Genomic DNA, 15,992 nt, shown 5'->3' with positions numbered 1-15,992 from the left:
ATATGTCTTACTTAGTGTCAGCTAAGCCTCTTCCTCTGTTTGGGGCGGAGCTTGATAGGGTGGGTATCTCACCCAGTGGATGGGAGACATGACCCATTCCTGGCCTGGGCAGAGGGGCTGCAGACTCCGGGCCACCCACTCCTCCCTCCCTTTTCCTGCTCCAATTGCTGCTCCCTTGGAGGTGCCTGATAACTTCAGAAAGGAGGGAGGGCATGGAGAACAGAAAACACAGGAGCACGAGGGGTAGGCAGAAAACTGAGGACGGGGTCAGGACAGGAAGAAGGCCGGAAGAATGGGACGCGGGGGAAGAAAGAAGAGGAGACGGAATGGGGGAGGAGCCGCACACCTCCAAATTAAATTTGTGATTCAGGCATCAGATGGGCCGACAGCCAGAGATTAATTCGAATGATCGAGTTATAAAGAGCGGGAGGCCTGGGTAATCAATCTTACAGCTGTCAGGCTGACAGGCAGGAGTATTAACCTGGCGAGACGGCATGTACAGAGGACTTCATTTCACTCGCCCCAACCGCGTCCCTGACCACCTCTGGCCCATCTCTCTAAATAATAATAATTGTGGCTGTTAACGATGACAGAGATAGGGTGAAGCCTTTCCTCCTGGCGCTCCCATCCTTCCCTCAGCATGACCCTCCCAGGAAGTAGAGCTGGCTCCCCTTGGAAGGAGGACATTCCAAGGAAACCTTCAGACAGGTCTGAAGTGGGTCAGGGTTCTCGCGGGCAGAGTTGTGCCCATCCTGCACCGTCCCTGCCAACCAGGCGTCTTAGCCTCTCAGCTCCAGTCAAGAAAAATGGGGTTCAGAAGGTCTGAGCAAATCTTCTGGGTGCTAACACTTCTGACCACGAATCCAGGCTCTGGGCAGGGTAGCTGGGGGCCCCATCCCTGGCACGATCCCCTGGGCTGCAGCCCTGTTCTTCCTGGCAAGCCATCTCCTTCCTCCACTTCAGCCTGACAGTTTCAGCCCACACCTGGGGGTGGGGTGGGGGTCCCCCTGCAGAGACTTGTGGAAATACCATCCCTAGGGCAAAGAAGGGCTGGGGTGGGGTGGGGGTGCCGCCTTGAAGTTGACACCTCTCTCAGCTCCAGCTAATTTTCACATCCTTCAAAGCTGATGTCTTCTCTTAGCTCCAGGGAAAGGAAGAGGGAGAGAGAAGGAGGGAAGGAGGGAGAGAGGAAGGGAGAGATGGAGGGAGAGAAAGGAGGGCAGGGAGAAAGAGCATGAATACAGGTTTGGCAGTGGGCCAGGGCCTGGTCAGCTGTCTGAGGTGGTTGGCTACAGGCATGAGTGGTAGGGTCGGGGAGGATGGGAGAAGACATGAGGCTAGAGTTGAGGTGAGCTGATATGAGCTCTTCCCTCCTCAGTAAGAACCAGGCACAGGGCTGTGGTCCCTGTAATGGTCTAACAATGCTATATGTGCATTTTCACAAATTAAATATGATAATTTGTTTCGAGGCAAACTAGCCTTGGGCTCATAGCCCGGCGTTGCCATGGTTGCTGGGGTTACAGGCATGTGCCTCTGTGTCGGGCCCTAACAATGCTACTTTCCCATTTATTATCACTATTATTACTAATCCAGGAACCCTGCCTCCCAGCAGACAGCAGTTCCACATGGCTAACTCCAGCCAATTGCGTTCCAAGGGCCAGGATCCTGCTAAGGGCTTGCTGTATTTTACTATTACTGGGTTAGTATCCCCAAAAAGTCCTACGAAGCTGATTCTATTTTTACCCCCATTTTACAGACGAAAACCTCAGGTTCAGAAAGGTTAGAAATTCATAGAGTCAGAAAACAGTGCAGCCAACATGCGCTTCCCAACTGGAGTCGCAAGGTGACTTAACTTTCCCGGGAACCCTGATTTCACCCATCGGCCACCGGAGATTCTTGTTGCTTCGTTCCATCTCCACTCGAGGTTACCCAGACATCTGCTTACTTTTTCAGGCACAGTGCTTGGGTAGGGGGTACTTCTGTTTGCTTAGAGGGTGGTCCTGGGGGACCTAGCGTCAGAGAACACCCTGGGCAAAGAAAAGAGTGGGGGCCAGGCCCGGGGAGACTTCCCAGTGCCTAGCCCTAGAGTAACCCCAGGGAGTAGCATTTGACCCCTGTTGGAGCCGTGGCCTCCTGGGAAAGAGGAGGGAGGCAAAGGCAGGGACCATCCCCACCTCTTTATAGGTCAGGGCTCAGCTGGACAAGCCTAGAGAAAAGGCTCTTGGTTCCACCCCTGACCCCCTGCTGGGACTGTCCTGGAGGGGGAGCTGTAGACGCTGGCTTCTTGGCTTCTCTGAGGTGGTAGCAGTTGGAGGCTGGAGCCAAGCCAGCCCCTCTCCCTGTCTCCCAGGGCTCATTTCAAGTGGCTTCTTCCAGGCCTGGCCTGCCTGGGGGAGGGAGTCGGGAATGGAGAGTCTTCTTCCAAGCAAGGGTTCAAGGGTCTTTGTTCCTGGGCCTGACCCTTTGCTCAGGGCAGACACTGATTTTTCTCTGTCAATCTTAGTATTTACTTCTTATCTCCGGCCACGGCCAACCAAGAGGCCCAAGTTCCTGGAGACGTTGTCTGGATCACCAGTGCTCTGCTTGAGGTAGTTTCTTTTCTTTCTTTCCTTCTTTCTTTTCTATATTAAAAAAGATGTATGTACTCTGTGTGTGTGTGTGTCTGTGTGTGTATTTAATGTATATGAGTGCTCTTTACATGCACACCTGCCTGCCACAAGAGGGCATCAGATCCCATTACAGATGGCTGGGAGCCACCATGTGGGTGCTGGGAATCGAACTCAGGACCTCTGGCAGAGCAGACAGTACCCTTAACCGCTGAGCCATCCAGCCTGAGGGGGAATCTTGAGCCTAAAGCAGAGATGGATGAAGAGGCGGAGCACTGACAGTCCTGCAGAGTTAAGGTGTTTTTGTTTTGTTTTGGGCAGTACTGGAGGTCAAGCCCAGGACCTAGGTCACATCACACAGCATTCTACCGAAGAACTACAACCCCAGGCCCAGCCTTCTGGTTTCCTTTCCTTGTTAACATTTTAATGAACTTAACTTTTATTTTTGATTATGTGTATGGGGGGACTAGTGTGGGCGGATAGGTGGGTATGTGTGGGGAGCACGGGGACCTGCAGAGACCAGAGGAGCTGGAGTTACAGTAAACCACCTGATGTGGGTGCTGGGAATTGAACTTGGGACCTCTGGAAGAACAGTGTCATCCAGAGCCATCCCTCCAACCCCTTACTCATTATTTATTTTACTTATTTATTTTTGTTTTGTTTTAAGACAGGGTGTTTCTACATATCCCTGGCTATCCTGGAAGTCACTGTGTAGACCAGGCTGGCCTTGAAATCACAAAGAACTGCCTGCCTCTGCCTCCTGAGAGTACTGGCATTACAGGCATGTGCCACCACACCTGGCCTATTAGTGTGTGTGTGTGTGTGTGTGTGTGTGCTTGTGTGTACATGACATGAACAGGCACATGCACTTGGGTGGCGTTTAGAGGACAACTTGTAGGTTGTAGGAGTCAACTCTCTCCTTATACCTGTATATGGGTCCTGTAACTCAGGCTGTCTGGCTGGGTGGCAAGTGTCCTGACCCCTGAGCCATCTCCACCAGGCTCCTATCTTAAGGGTTTGACCTTTGACATGGCTGGGGGTGCTGACTGGGATGGCTGGTCTGTTTACCCTCCGCTGGCTTCATTAGCCTTCTCTTTCACACAGGACTCTATGGTAGGCACTGGAGTGTCCTTTGGGATCTCTGCCCCATCAAGGCTCATATGGAACATGGACCTGGTGACGTAGGGTTCAACTCCCTTCTTCCCCAGGAGGCAGAGACAGTAAGGATCTCAAGCCTAAGACAAAAGTGTACCATACAGTGAGTTCAAAGCCAGCTGGGGCAGCTTAGCAAGACCTTGTCTCAAATTACAGGGATAAAAGGGTTATAGCGCAGGGGGTAGAGAGCCCTGCTTAGCAAGCGTGTGGCTCTGGCTTTGGTGCGGAATCAGAGCTGGGAGCTTACCACATCCCCATGATTGTCCTCATGGTATCTGTAGCTTGGCATCTAGGTGAGGAGCACTAGTCCAGTTTTTCTCTGCCTTTTGTTTTTTAGGGCAGAGGAAAGAGAGAGGGGAGGTGTGTGTGTGTGTGTGTGTGTGTGTTTTGTTTTGTTTTAGACAGAGCCTCACTATGTAGTCCTGGACAGCCTTGAATTCACAAAGAGCTACCTACCTCTCTCTGCCTCAAGGGGAAATCTTTGAGATAAATCACAGAAAGCACCTCCTGCATGATACTTGCCGTTAGGGCCGGGAAGATGGTTCAGTGGGTAAGGTGCCTGAGGGACACGTGTAAGGAGCTGAGTTAAGCTCTTAGGAACTGATTTAAAAATCAGATACAGGTAGGGTGCTGAAGCTTGCGTTAACCGGAACCCTCAGGAGACACGGGCAGGGAGGCAAGGGAGGCTAGCCTGGTCAGCAGCGCGTTCCAGGTAAACCGGAGCTGGGGTAGGGGACAGTTGTGTCTGTTTGCATCTGCAGTGGCTGCCCCGGGGACAGGAGAGAGGCAGATCCTTTAGCTCACTGAACAGCCAGTATACCCTGGTGGGGAGGGGGTAGCTCCAGGTTCCGTGAAAGGCCCTGTCTTGAGAATCCCTGGACAAGCTGGCTGATAATAGCTGGTTGAATTAGTGAGCTCTGGGGTCATCAGGAAACTGCCTAAGTTTAAAAAAACAAGTGGAAAGAGTGCTTGAAAAAGACATCCAACATCAGCCTCCGCCTGCCACACACAATTATGCAAACCCATAATTGGGTTCATACACACATACACATATACACATTTTTAAAAAAAAGAGCCTTTGTCTCGAAAACTACGATCGAAAGCAATTGTGGAAGACACCAAACGTTGACCTCTGGTCTCCACGTGGTTGTGTGCACATGTGCACATACCCGCGTGAACACATCCATCCACCCCGCACATGCACAAGACTGGTTATCTTTGTGTGACTCTGGCTCTTCACCTAAAAACTGGGGAAAGGACACCTGCTTCCTTGGGCTGTGGTAATGGGAAGGGCCTGGGAAGGCCTGGGTGCTGTATAAACGTTGGTAATGATCAGCAAGATCGGGCAACGCCTGGGGTATCAGGAGGGTGTGGGCTCCGGGGAGACATTCTCTCTCCGGTGTTTTTTCTCTCTTCCCAGCTCTCCCATCCTACACTCTGGGGCAAGCCCAGGCAGAGACCTTCAACTTGAACATTCTCTGCTCTGAGATGCTCTTGGACAAGAAGAACATCCGTGTGCTGGACATGGGTACGCTTGGGGAAGGAGTGTGCTCCACGTCTCTGTTTTGAAAAAGAAGCTACTTGGATATCCGCCAGGCTGTTTTTTTCTTTTTGTTTTTTTGTTTCCTGTGTGTGTGTGTGTGTGTGTGTGTGTGTGTGTGTGTGTGTGTGTGTCTGTGTAGGCAGTGGCTGGCACCAAAATACTTGCTGATTAATCTTTGTCTTCAGCATACCCGGCTTCAGTCCCTGGGAAGCTCCAGGCCCGAGCTGGTGTCCAATGGGCCTGAGGGGGCAGAATCAGGCCCAGGAAGATGGATTTCCCTGTCCCTTTGGCGTGTGCCCAGCAGGGGAAGGGGGAAAGGCTGTTTCATTATGTTTAATGGGATTATTGGGGAGGGGGACAGTAGTCATGGGGCATTAGCTGCTAATTGGGTCCATAATAAAGTTAATAAAGCTCTTATGGTCTTTGCCATTAAGTATAATTAAGGGGGTGCTCTGTGGTGAGGAGGGGGTGTTGGCGGGGAGTGGGCACAGGGCTCTCAATGGCAGAAAGGTGGTAGAGGGGCAGTGCTGAAGCTGGCATCCATGCCAGAGCTGGGATCCATATTGACTTCCAGAGCCACCCTGGCTGGGGCCCCCAGCACCCCTCCTGGGACCTGGAGTGGGCAAGGTGGACGGGAAGAAGGGTGCCCACATATGCCTCCAGAGTGGAAGTTATTAACTCCAGCCCCAGACACTCCCTCCCGTAAGTCAGGAAGCTCAGGACAGGGAAGAAATGCTATCTCTGCAGACAGAGGGCAGAAAGAACGTGACTCTGGCTTGTGATGTTGTGTGAGCTGCCTCAGTTTCCCATTCTGTAACATGAGAACCATGCTGCGGTTGCAAGGACTCCAGAGGCTCTGTGATGGGAGAAAACTAGGCAGTGAACCATAGACCTCCCCTCTGTTCAACCGCTTTTCCCCACCTCATTTTGTGGTCACACGGGGCACGGGAAATGCTAGATGCCCTTCTGCTGGGTATGTAGAAACACACGGAGACTCCCCGCCAGTGAGTCCCTGCTCTTCAATTGGGGATTATTGTTTTTGCCCTCCCTTCCTCAGATAAGGTGGTGTGTTTTACATACTTTATAAATTTTTCATTTATATTTGTCTTTGTAGTCTTTTCTAGGGAGCGCCGTAGCCTCTCTCTAGTCTTTGGCCACTCGGTATTGTTTGTTTTTGTTTGAGACACGTTCTTGATATGTAGCCCAGTCTGGCCTTGAACTCAAGATCTTCTCGCTGTATTACAGGTTCATGCCCCACTGGGCTCCTGGATGCTGGGCGTTCTACAGTTAGAGATGAACCACCATTTATTTAAACAGTTACTTAGGAATAAGCACATAGGTTGTGAAAGGACTTTCAGCACCAAGATGAAAGGGCTTAAAAGGGGGGAGTATAGGGGGTTAGGTGAGTGTGGCTAGGCGACGTGGGGGAAGGTGTCCAGGCGGGCCCTTGCCTGGGCACCTCTGCCCCTGAGGGACCACACACACACAGACATGGTATAGAATAGAGTTTATTCAGAGTAGGGGATGGGAGTTAGTGGTAGAGAGAGGCAGAGAGAGAGGGAAAGAGAAAAAAAAGAGAGAGAGAGAGATAGAGAGAGAGAAAATAGAGAGAGAGTGGAGGCCGGCCATGACCATGTGGAGGGGGGAAGAGCCCCAGGGGCAGAGAGGTGAGAGAGTGTGGGAGAGCAGAGAGCAAAGAGGGAAAGGAGGAACAAGTAGCCCCTCTTATAGTGGGGCCAGATCTCTGGGGCGGGGCATACCTGGCTATTGCCAGGTAGGTGTGTGGTGGAGCTTAGACAAAACCCCAACATGTTGTTTGCAGAATTTTCCCACTTGGACATCCGATCATTCTTGTATGGTCTTTGCTTCTTTGTGTAATTCTGCAAGCTAGAGGCGGAGGGGGTGGCCCGGTGCTGGATGTCCGCCTCTGTAAGAGCAGTAAGTTCTTTAATGCTGTGCTCTAGCACAGTGGGCCCCCAATGTTCCTAATGCTGTTCGTCATGTTGAGGTGACTCCCAACCATAAATTTCTTTTGTTTTTACTTTGTAACTGTAATTTTGCTACTGTTATGAATCGTAATATAAATATCTTCTTATATAGGATATTTGTTATGTGACCCCCCAAAGGGTGGAGACCCACCAGTTGAAGACTACTGCTGGTCATTCTATGTGGAAAAACGTGCTTCTGTGTGTGTGTGTGTGTGTGTGTGTGTGTGTGTGTGTGTGTACGCGCGCACGCGAGTGCATGTGAGTGTACATGTGCATGTGTAGAGACAGGGTTTCTCTGTGTAGCCTTGGCTGACTTAAAACTTACTCTGTAGATCAGGTGAGCCTCAAAACTCATAGAGAGCCGCCTGCCTCTGCCTTCTGAGTTCAGGGATTAAAGGCAAGCACCTCTCTTAAATGGCTGCGTAGTGTTTGTTCTGTTCAAGGCTGTTTGGTTGGGTCTGTCCATAGCTGCACTCCTAGGTTGTTTCCAGCCCTCACCATGGGGCAATAAATATATACACGATTTCCTAGGAATGCAGTTTTTAGGTCAAAATGTGAGCCAGGCACGTTGGTGCATGTGTTTAGTTCCACCACTTGGGAGGCAGAGAGGCAGGTGGGTCTCTAGAGTTTGAGGCCAGCCTGGTCTAAAGGGGTTGGATGTGTGGCTCAATGGTAGGACATATGCTTAGTAGGACATATGTTTGAGGCCCTGGTTTCAACCTCTAGTATGAGAGACGGAGATCATGAGCCAATTTGCTCTTCTTTTAAGCTGATGTTGACGAGTAAGGGCTCATCCCCATAGCTCCGTAGAATCCTGGAGTCTCAAGAAAAGCACACCAGCAAGAACAAAACTAGGGGGTGGGGGAGTAAGGGAGTGGGAGTGAGGGGCAGGAGGGAAATGCATCAGAGAAAGCCACCGGGTAAACAAAGTTGTCAGAAGGGAGGGAGAGTTACAGCTGGGGTCAGGGGTTAATGCGGACAGAGCTACTGGGACGCGCTGAGCAAAGCAAACAAAACAAGTTGGGGGGAGGGGAGGGAAGCGGGAGGAGCCCGTTGTCTGCTGGGGAGCGGATGTGCCTCTAGCCTGGGTTTGGCGCTGCCTTTTCAAGACTCAGGCTCCGAGGTTCTGAGGACCCTGCGGCCAGCTGTGGGGACCTGCGCAAAGTGTGTGTGTGTGTTGGGGGGGTGGATCTTTCTGCTGCCTAAGGCCTCCCCACGGCAGGGCTGGCAGGGTGGGCTTGTCCAGAGACCTGCACTACACACTTCGAGGGCCCCTGGGGTAATCCCCCTGTAGCCTGTCTGAAGGCTTTGTGAGGAATTAGAGGTGAGCCGAGTGGCTGCCCTGGAGCCAGTCACAGCTTTTAGAGCATTCCTGGGCATTAGGCCTCCGTTCCAGCCAAGCCTCACCTACACCCCACTGAGCCCCCAGGGCTTCCGTGTGCAGCGGCTCACGGCCTAATTACAGGTGTCCGTGTCAGGGTCAGCAGCAGGGTTAATTTGGGACTTGTCCTGGGGTGGCCAGGGCTCATTAATGGAGACCAAGCAGTCTAAGGGATGAGCCAGCCAAGCAGGGGATTAGAGACGAGGAGTGTTGTGGAGGGGCCTGCGTTAATCAGGCCGGGAGCTGAGACCAGCCTTGGCTATGTTCGTGATACGGGTTGGAGATGGTCTCATTGGCCCAGGCATGCACACTATTGGGACTTAGAACTGGCTTCACGGTTCTTTTGGGTACACAAGATAGTCTTGGGAGAGATGACCCCCCCTACCAGCCTTTTAAGCCCCATCAGGCTACTCTTACCAGTCCCTTCTCTTGTCCCCTCAGGCTCCAGCCAGGCTGTGAGAGTCCTCTTCCAGCGCCTTTCCAGCTCCAGTCCTGGGATGCTAAAACACTGGTTTGTCCACATAGCTCAGAGCAGTCTGTAGGGCTGTCTCTAGCGGTGTGCCCCCACATCTTGCAGTGGTGTCCCCCACATCCTGCAGTGGTGTCCCCCACATCCTGCAGTGGTGTCTCCATATCTTACAATCCAACCTGGACCAGAGGTTCTCCTGAAGCCCATCTGTAAGCCCAGTTCCCAGAAGAATTCCCATATCCACACTGGGCCTCATGACAACCCTGGATGTTGAGGGGAGACAAGGCCACAAGGCCCAGAGGTCACCAAAGAGGAGGGGCAGGGGGAGGGAGACACTGATGGGAGCCAGGACAAGGAGGGGCAGGGAGAAATCACTTAACCCCAAAGCCACCATTCATCTTTGGGACCCGGGCACTGATGGGGGCCAGCTGGAGCTGGCTGAAGACCCAGAGGCTCAAGTGTGGGAATTTGGGAAGGTGGCCTCGCAGAGCTTCCTGGGTCAGCTGGGAGGGAAAGAGTGCGGCCCTCCTTCCCCAGCATGTCATTCCTCCCTGGGGTGTGGAGACAGGACCTGTCTCCTTGGCTGTGCTGTCTACAGGAATGTTTCCCAACACTGGGTCATCCCTCAGGCTCCAAGCTGACTGCCTAAAGCTATTTCACGTCTTGTTGCGAGGTGGGGTAGGGGATGGGAGGGTGGCGGAGGGGGAGCTCAGAAACCCACCCTTTAATGGTGGACTGGACGAGCCATATTCCTAACAATGACTTTGATCCCCGTGTTCTCTTCCCTGGGGACAGCCTTGGCTAACATTTACAAGTGACATGAGGTGATGTGTTTATAAAAAAATAAAGGGTGTGTGTGTGTGTGTGTGTGTGTGTGTGTTTTATGGAGGTGTGGGGGAGGGGATATTATCTCAGCGGACCCATGCTGAAACATCCCTTCCCCCTGAGGGACCAGCCACATGGTGGTATAGTATAGAATAGAGTTTATTCAGGGCATGGAGAGGGGAGTTAAGAGGGTAATAGAGGCAGAGGAAGACAGAGAGGAGAGAGAGAGAGAGAGAGAGAGAGAGAGAGAGAGAGAGAGAGAGAGAGAGAGAGAGGTAAAGAAGCAGAGAAGTAGGGGCTGGTCATGAGCATGTGGGGGGAAGGGGATAGGGAGGGGAAAGGGGCGAGGGAACAGAACTGGAGCAAGAGAGGAGCAAGGGGTGGGGGCAAGCAGACTTTTTTTTATGGTGTCAGGCATACCTGGCTGTTGCCAGGTAACTGTGGGGCGGAGCTTGGAAAGAATGCTAACAATAGGAATCAAATGACCCCCCCCCCCATTACACAACTAGCCACAACTCTGCCCCAGCAATTTAATGTCTCATGGTAAAGGCGCCCACCCTCAGGACCAGGCTGCCACCTGTGGTCACCTCACTTTTGATCGTAGGCATCTAACACTCCCTCCTCACACTTCTAGCCTTGCCTGTGCCACCAGCAAGGACCCCACACGCACTCCAAGCCCATAATTGAATATAAAGGCCCAGAATCAAATGCAAACGGCAGCATTAATCACCAGCAACCTGGCAGCCTCCTGCCATAGATCTTTCTCACACATAAAATAGCTCATGTTAATCATTGCTGCTGATTTATTGTCTTCTCCACCTTGTACATAAATTATTCACCGTGGCCGGGCTGCTTGGAGAAATCTGTAACGATGACTTCTGTTCTTCCATCTCTGATCCTGAGATCCTCTCAGTCCACCCATCTGTGGAGGCTCATTGGCCAAAGAAAGAAGGGATGACTGATGGTGTGTGTATATGTGTGTGTGTGTGTGTGTGTGTGCGTTCATATTCAAGAGTTTCCATCTGCCCAGGGGCCCTTACAGGATTTTTCAGCTCCAGGAAAAATGGGGGCTATGCTTTTAGAAATTCCCCAGCTGTGGACAAGGAATGCAGGCAGAATGATGGGTGTGCTTCTGGGTGGCTCTGAGTGGTTTTCCAAGGCTCTGGCAGATATAGCAACCTTTTTCTGCAGGTTCCTGTCCTCCACCTGCCAATCAAACCTAGCTCCTGAGAGTTCCGTATCCTGGAAACAGAACGTGAGCAGGCCAGTGCAGTTGGAAAACCTGCGCACATGCATCTCCTACCCAATGCCAACATCCCGCGCTAGGGTATTGGTTGTTGTCTCCAGCTAAGTTGGCCTTGGAGAAGGCCACGAGGGCCTCAGAAGATGGTGGCAGTAGTTAATGGAAATGTCCACCAGATGGCAGTCCTAAAACCAAGACACTGGCAGAAGACCTAGAGGAGAAACTGGGTAGGAACTGTGTCAGCTCCACCAGGCAGGGGGATTAGGGAAATGGGAAGCTGGTAGAAATGGGGGTTTCACTGAAGCGACAGGTCTCAGCAGCTTCAGTGGGACCCAGAGGACAAAACATGTCCCACACATGTATCATATCCCCATCAAATGTGACCATCTCAGAAGATCTGGGTCTATGTAGATAGTGGGACCAAGGAGTCGCTTGTCCCAGCCTGACTCCCCTGTAGAGCATCCAGCCAGTTTGTCAGGGCTCTTCCTCTCAGGCTCAGTTCCATTGCCTCCCAGATCTCCCAGCCGCCACGTGAATTACCAGTGTGGTGGTCAGTGGAGCCCAGTAAAGCCTATAGCTTAGCATCTGGAGCGTCAATTGTCTCATGAGAGCAGTGTAACCCTGAGTGTCCAGCCAGATCCCATTCCTTCATCCCTTCCCTGACTGGAGAGTAGTGAGCTTCCCAAAGATGCCATTGGATTCAGGGGGCTTGTTGCTTCAACTTGCGATTGCCTGAGGGCCCAAAGCCTCACACTTCGCCAGCCCTCATCTCCCAGACACTCTTGGATTACCGGTATGATCTTCTCTCTTCCAAGGGGACTATGACCAGCACTACAGTTTGGTGGTGTGCAGAGCATTACATGGCCAACTAGCAAAAGCTTGCATCCTCCACCAAGATGGAAGACTCTGGTCAATGAAATACTGGGACCTTGGAGTACGTACGTAGCTGGCTCTGAAGAAGTCAGGTGACCTCTTGTAGCCTCAGCTGCCTTGGGGCTGGTCTGAACTTTACAATCTGTAGGTCCTACTTGCCTATACACCCAGTCTCTAAGCTCTTCCCCAAGCTCTCTGGGTATATTAACTGAGTTATGGGGCATTGACTCCTAGCAGGGCTTTGAGGACTTTTTTTTTTAAAGATTTATTTATTTATTATATGTAAGTATACTGTAGCTGTCTTCAGACACCAGAAGAGGGCGTCAGATATCTTTACGGATGGTTGTGAGCCATCATGTGGGTGCTGGGATTTGAACTCATGACCATTAAAAAAAGCAGTCGGTGCACTTACCGGCTAAACCATCTCTCCAGCCCAGGCTTTGGTGGTCTTAACGAACTCAGTCCATTCAGGATGCTTTCTCCAGCTCTCAGGCTCCTTGAAGCTAAGATCAAATTGAATCATCCCTTCAATGAAGACCAACATTTTCCCAGATATGATTTCTATGCCTGCTTCAAGACTTTTGAGACTGTGGTTTTGGGGATCTAGGGGGAGTAAGTGAATTTGACAACCAAAGCATGAAGGACCATAGGACCAGGCAAAGGCCTTCCTCAACCTCCGGTAGCTTGCAGAGGGTAACCCAGAGCTGTGACTGGAAGCTTTGGAAGCTGGCTTCAGAGTGCTGACCTCCCGCAGTGGCTGCTCTGGGCCTAGGCACCTTCCTGGCCTTTCATCAGGGTCCCTCCTTCTCTGCCAGCCTCCGGCCTTTCCATACCAGCTTGTCTGTCTGCCCAGCCCCACTGTCTTCACATCTTTCCTCACATTTGCTTCAAGGCCGCCCCAGGCCAACTTGTTTATCCATCAGGGGGTCTGAGTGTGTATTTCAGCCCCAATTATGCTCTGGCCACAGCCACCACAGATACCAAAACAAACGGCCTGGGCGTCAGAGGTGGGGGAGGCTCAGACAGGCTGGTGCCAGGGGGGCTGATAAAGGGGGATCCGCTTGGGCTTGGAAGTGATGAGAGCTGTTCCTAGTGATGGGGCCCTAGGGATTAGAGGCTCGTGGGTAATTGGTCTCCTTGGCTAGCCCACAGAGGGGACAGCATCTTGGTCTCAGTGATTCCTCTGCCATTTCCAGTGTCCCCGCGGTGTCATCTAACAGAAGCTTGGGAGTGTGGTGACTTGGAGAAAGCTGGCCTCACTTCTATATAACAAAAAGTTTGACTCCTGAACCCGGGCCAGCCCATAGAGACCATTTACCCCATCCTCAGACTGCAGTCTGGGTCTGTGGGAAGAAGAGTGAGGCCGCTCCCTTTCCCACTTTGCCTCAGCTCTGTGCAGAACTCAACAGTTTCCCGGGGGACATGGCCAGAACGTCTGGAGCCCAGAGCTGTGGATGCTTGTGGGCCCTAGGAATACACCCCTGCCTCCACATCCCCTGATTCCTTGCTATGTTCCTCCCTTTGGCTAGTGAACACCCACAGTCGGGTGGAGCCACAGGTCTGACATGGGAGGAAGCCCGTTCTCATCATGGGACAGCTCCAGTCTCCTCGGCTGGCCTAGTGCTTGTGAGGACTGTGGTCCTTCAGCACTGTGCCTGTTTCTCACTGGAAGGTGAATAGACGGAAAATGACCTCATTTTAACTGTATGTAGACAGGGGGAAAATCCTGATTTGCTACCAAGCACTCAGAAATGTACAAGGAAACTGGCAGGCAGCAACGGGAAGGATAGAGCCACTGGGACTACTGGGCGGTGACAGGGAGAATTGGGGGGTCCTTGATGTGTGCATCCCATCTTCCAGCTAGTTTCCTTCCTATCTCCCTTCCTTCCTTCCTATCTCCCTTCCTTCCTTCCTTCTCCTCCCCCCCTTTTCCTTTTTTATTCTTTTGAGACTGGGTCTCACTATATACCTCTGGCTGGCCCAGAACTCACTCTATAGACCAGACTGCTCCTTGAACTCACAGAGATCTGCTTGCCTCTGCCTCCTGAGTACCAGGATTAAAGCTGTGTGCCACCACGTAGTGCCTTCCTAGGGTTTCTGAGGCTAGGTTAGCCAGCATGCAGGAATCATGAAGAGACTCTGAGACCGTTGGAAATTGTGATGGGACATCAGGGATTCTTGCTCACATCTAGGGATACTCCCTAGCTGTGTATCCCAGGTGGGAGACACCCTCCCTGATTACCACTGCCCTCTAAATTCTCATCTAGCGCTTACATGCACCCCATCCTGGGCTTTCCTCTGTATCCTGGAAAGGCCTGCTGAGCCAGATTGCCCATTGGCCTGTCTGTTCCACAGGGCGCATCTGGGAAGATCTTGAACAATAATTGGCACTGGGGAAATGGCTCAATGGGTAACCTACTTACTGTGCAGACATGGGGACCCGAGTCTAGATCCACAGCACTCACATAGGACACCATCTATGGCAGCAAGTGTTTGTAAGGGAGACAAAGACAGAGGAATCCCTGGTGCTCGCCGTCCAGCTAGCCTGATCAAATTGATGAGCTCTGGATTCAGTGATGGGCTCTACCTCAAAAAATAAGGCAGAGGGTGATTAAGGAAGATAACTGGTATGGACCTGTGTCTGGCACACACAGGTAATGCTAACACACACACATACGCACGCGCGCGCACACATACACACACACACACACATACACACGCACGCATGCACACACGTCATCAGTGTTGCACATGAGAGATGGTGTTTGTCACGACTGTGAGTAGATATGTGCCCATGAGCTGCCCATGTGCACCAGTGAGAGTGTGGAAGAGTGGCTCTTTGAAAAATAAGGTTACCGGGGCTGAAGAGATGGCTCCGTGGTTAAGAGCATTTGCTGCTGCTTTTCCAGGGGACCTGGGCTCAATTCCCAGCACCCACATGGCAGCCCATACCTGCCTGTAACGACAGTTCCAGGGGATCCAAGACCCTCACACAGACATAGACATGCAGGCAAACCACCAATGCACATAAAATAAAAAATAAATTATCTAGAAAAAAAGAAAGAAAAGGTAGGGTGGCCAAGAAGATGCACTGGTGTGATTGTGTGGGACATGAGGGCTTAGTAGTGTAACTGAGAGCACTCAGGTGTGAGTGTGAAAACAAGTGTGCAATGGGTGATTGCTCTCAGTGTGTCTTAGAGGGAAAACCTCAGATGTCTAGAGGCTATGCAACAAATATGGAGGATACCCCTCCCAGAGCAGTACTGAGAGCTAAGAACAGATGTTCTAGGAAACACTTTATAATGTGTTGTAGTAATTATTTAATCTTGGTCAGGGGTTTACCTTTGGTCATTTGGTTCCCAGATAAAAGACACACAAGCTTTATATTTATGATAAACCTTTGATGGCACTGAAACTGGGTGGATATCTACCCTCTAAGCAATTATCATCTACGTCCCTATCAATAACCCTGAGTTATTCCTTGGCGTGTTCCGTCCTCAGGGCAGTTCTTAACTCTAATTGGCCAGCCCTTGTGGCCATGTTTTCATGACTCACCCCATGACATCTTCTCTCTCTCACTTCTCTTCTCCCTCGAGGTCCTCTCCAGAACCCAATGGAAACTCCACCTACCTCTCTTCTGCCCAGCTATAGGCTGTGGGCATCTTTATTCAACAATAGTTTAAAACTAAGGAGCAAGGTCACATAGCATCATTTTCATCCCTGAGGCAGCCAGGGCCAGTATTTAGCATTATAATACATAGCAACAAACCACACCTCAACAACAACATGTCTGCTCTCTGTCCCTGAGAAGGCCAAATGCACTCTTGGCCTCTGCTGCCATTCTTACCCTATCATATCATATCCGTGTCCCCACCAAGTGCTAGGATGGAGTGGTGTTCTAGAACTGCA

At 51.5% G+C, this 15,992-nt stretch overlaps 3 long non-coding RNA genes across 3 annotated transcripts; 1 reads left to right on the top strand and 2 right to left on the bottom strand.

The window, feature by feature from the left end:
- The first annotated feature begins 2,526 nt into the window (after positions 1 to 2,526).
- On the top strand, positions 2,527 to 5,675 carry LOC127676509 (uncharacterized). Its single transcript, XR_007975988.1, has 3 exons — positions 2,527 to 2,588; positions 3,711 to 3,864; positions 5,182 to 5,675. It is a non-coding gene; the product is annotated as an uncharacterized LOC127676509 (long non-coding RNA).
- Positions 5,676 to 6,796: 1,121 nt separating this feature from the next.
- Positions 6,797 to 9,437, bottom strand: LOC127676498 (uncharacterized). Its single transcript, XR_007975980.1, has 2 exons — positions 9,091 to 9,437; positions 6,797 to 7,231 (listed from the first exon to the last, which is right to left on the bottom strand). It is a non-coding gene; the product is annotated as an uncharacterized LOC127676498 (long non-coding RNA).
- Positions 9,438 to 10,768: 1,331 nt separating this feature from the next.
- On the bottom strand, positions 10,769 to 14,897 carry LOC127676487 (uncharacterized). The gene is made up of 3 exons (XR_007975969.1): positions 14,507 to 14,897; positions 12,496 to 12,586; positions 10,769 to 10,898 (listed from the first exon to the last, which is right to left on the bottom strand). It is a non-coding gene; the product is annotated as an uncharacterized LOC127676487 (long non-coding RNA).
- Positions 14,898 to 15,992: the final 1,095 nt, after the last annotated feature.

The sequence above is a fragment of the Apodemus sylvaticus genome, chromosome 1, assembly GCF_947179515.1.
Source record: "Apodemus sylvaticus chromosome 1, mApoSyl1.1, whole genome shotgun sequence".
In the NCBI taxonomy this organism is placed as follows: domain Eukaryota; kingdom Metazoa; phylum Chordata; class Mammalia; order Rodentia; family Muridae; genus Apodemus; species Apodemus sylvaticus.
This window is presented reverse-complemented; position numbering and strand designations above follow the sequence as displayed.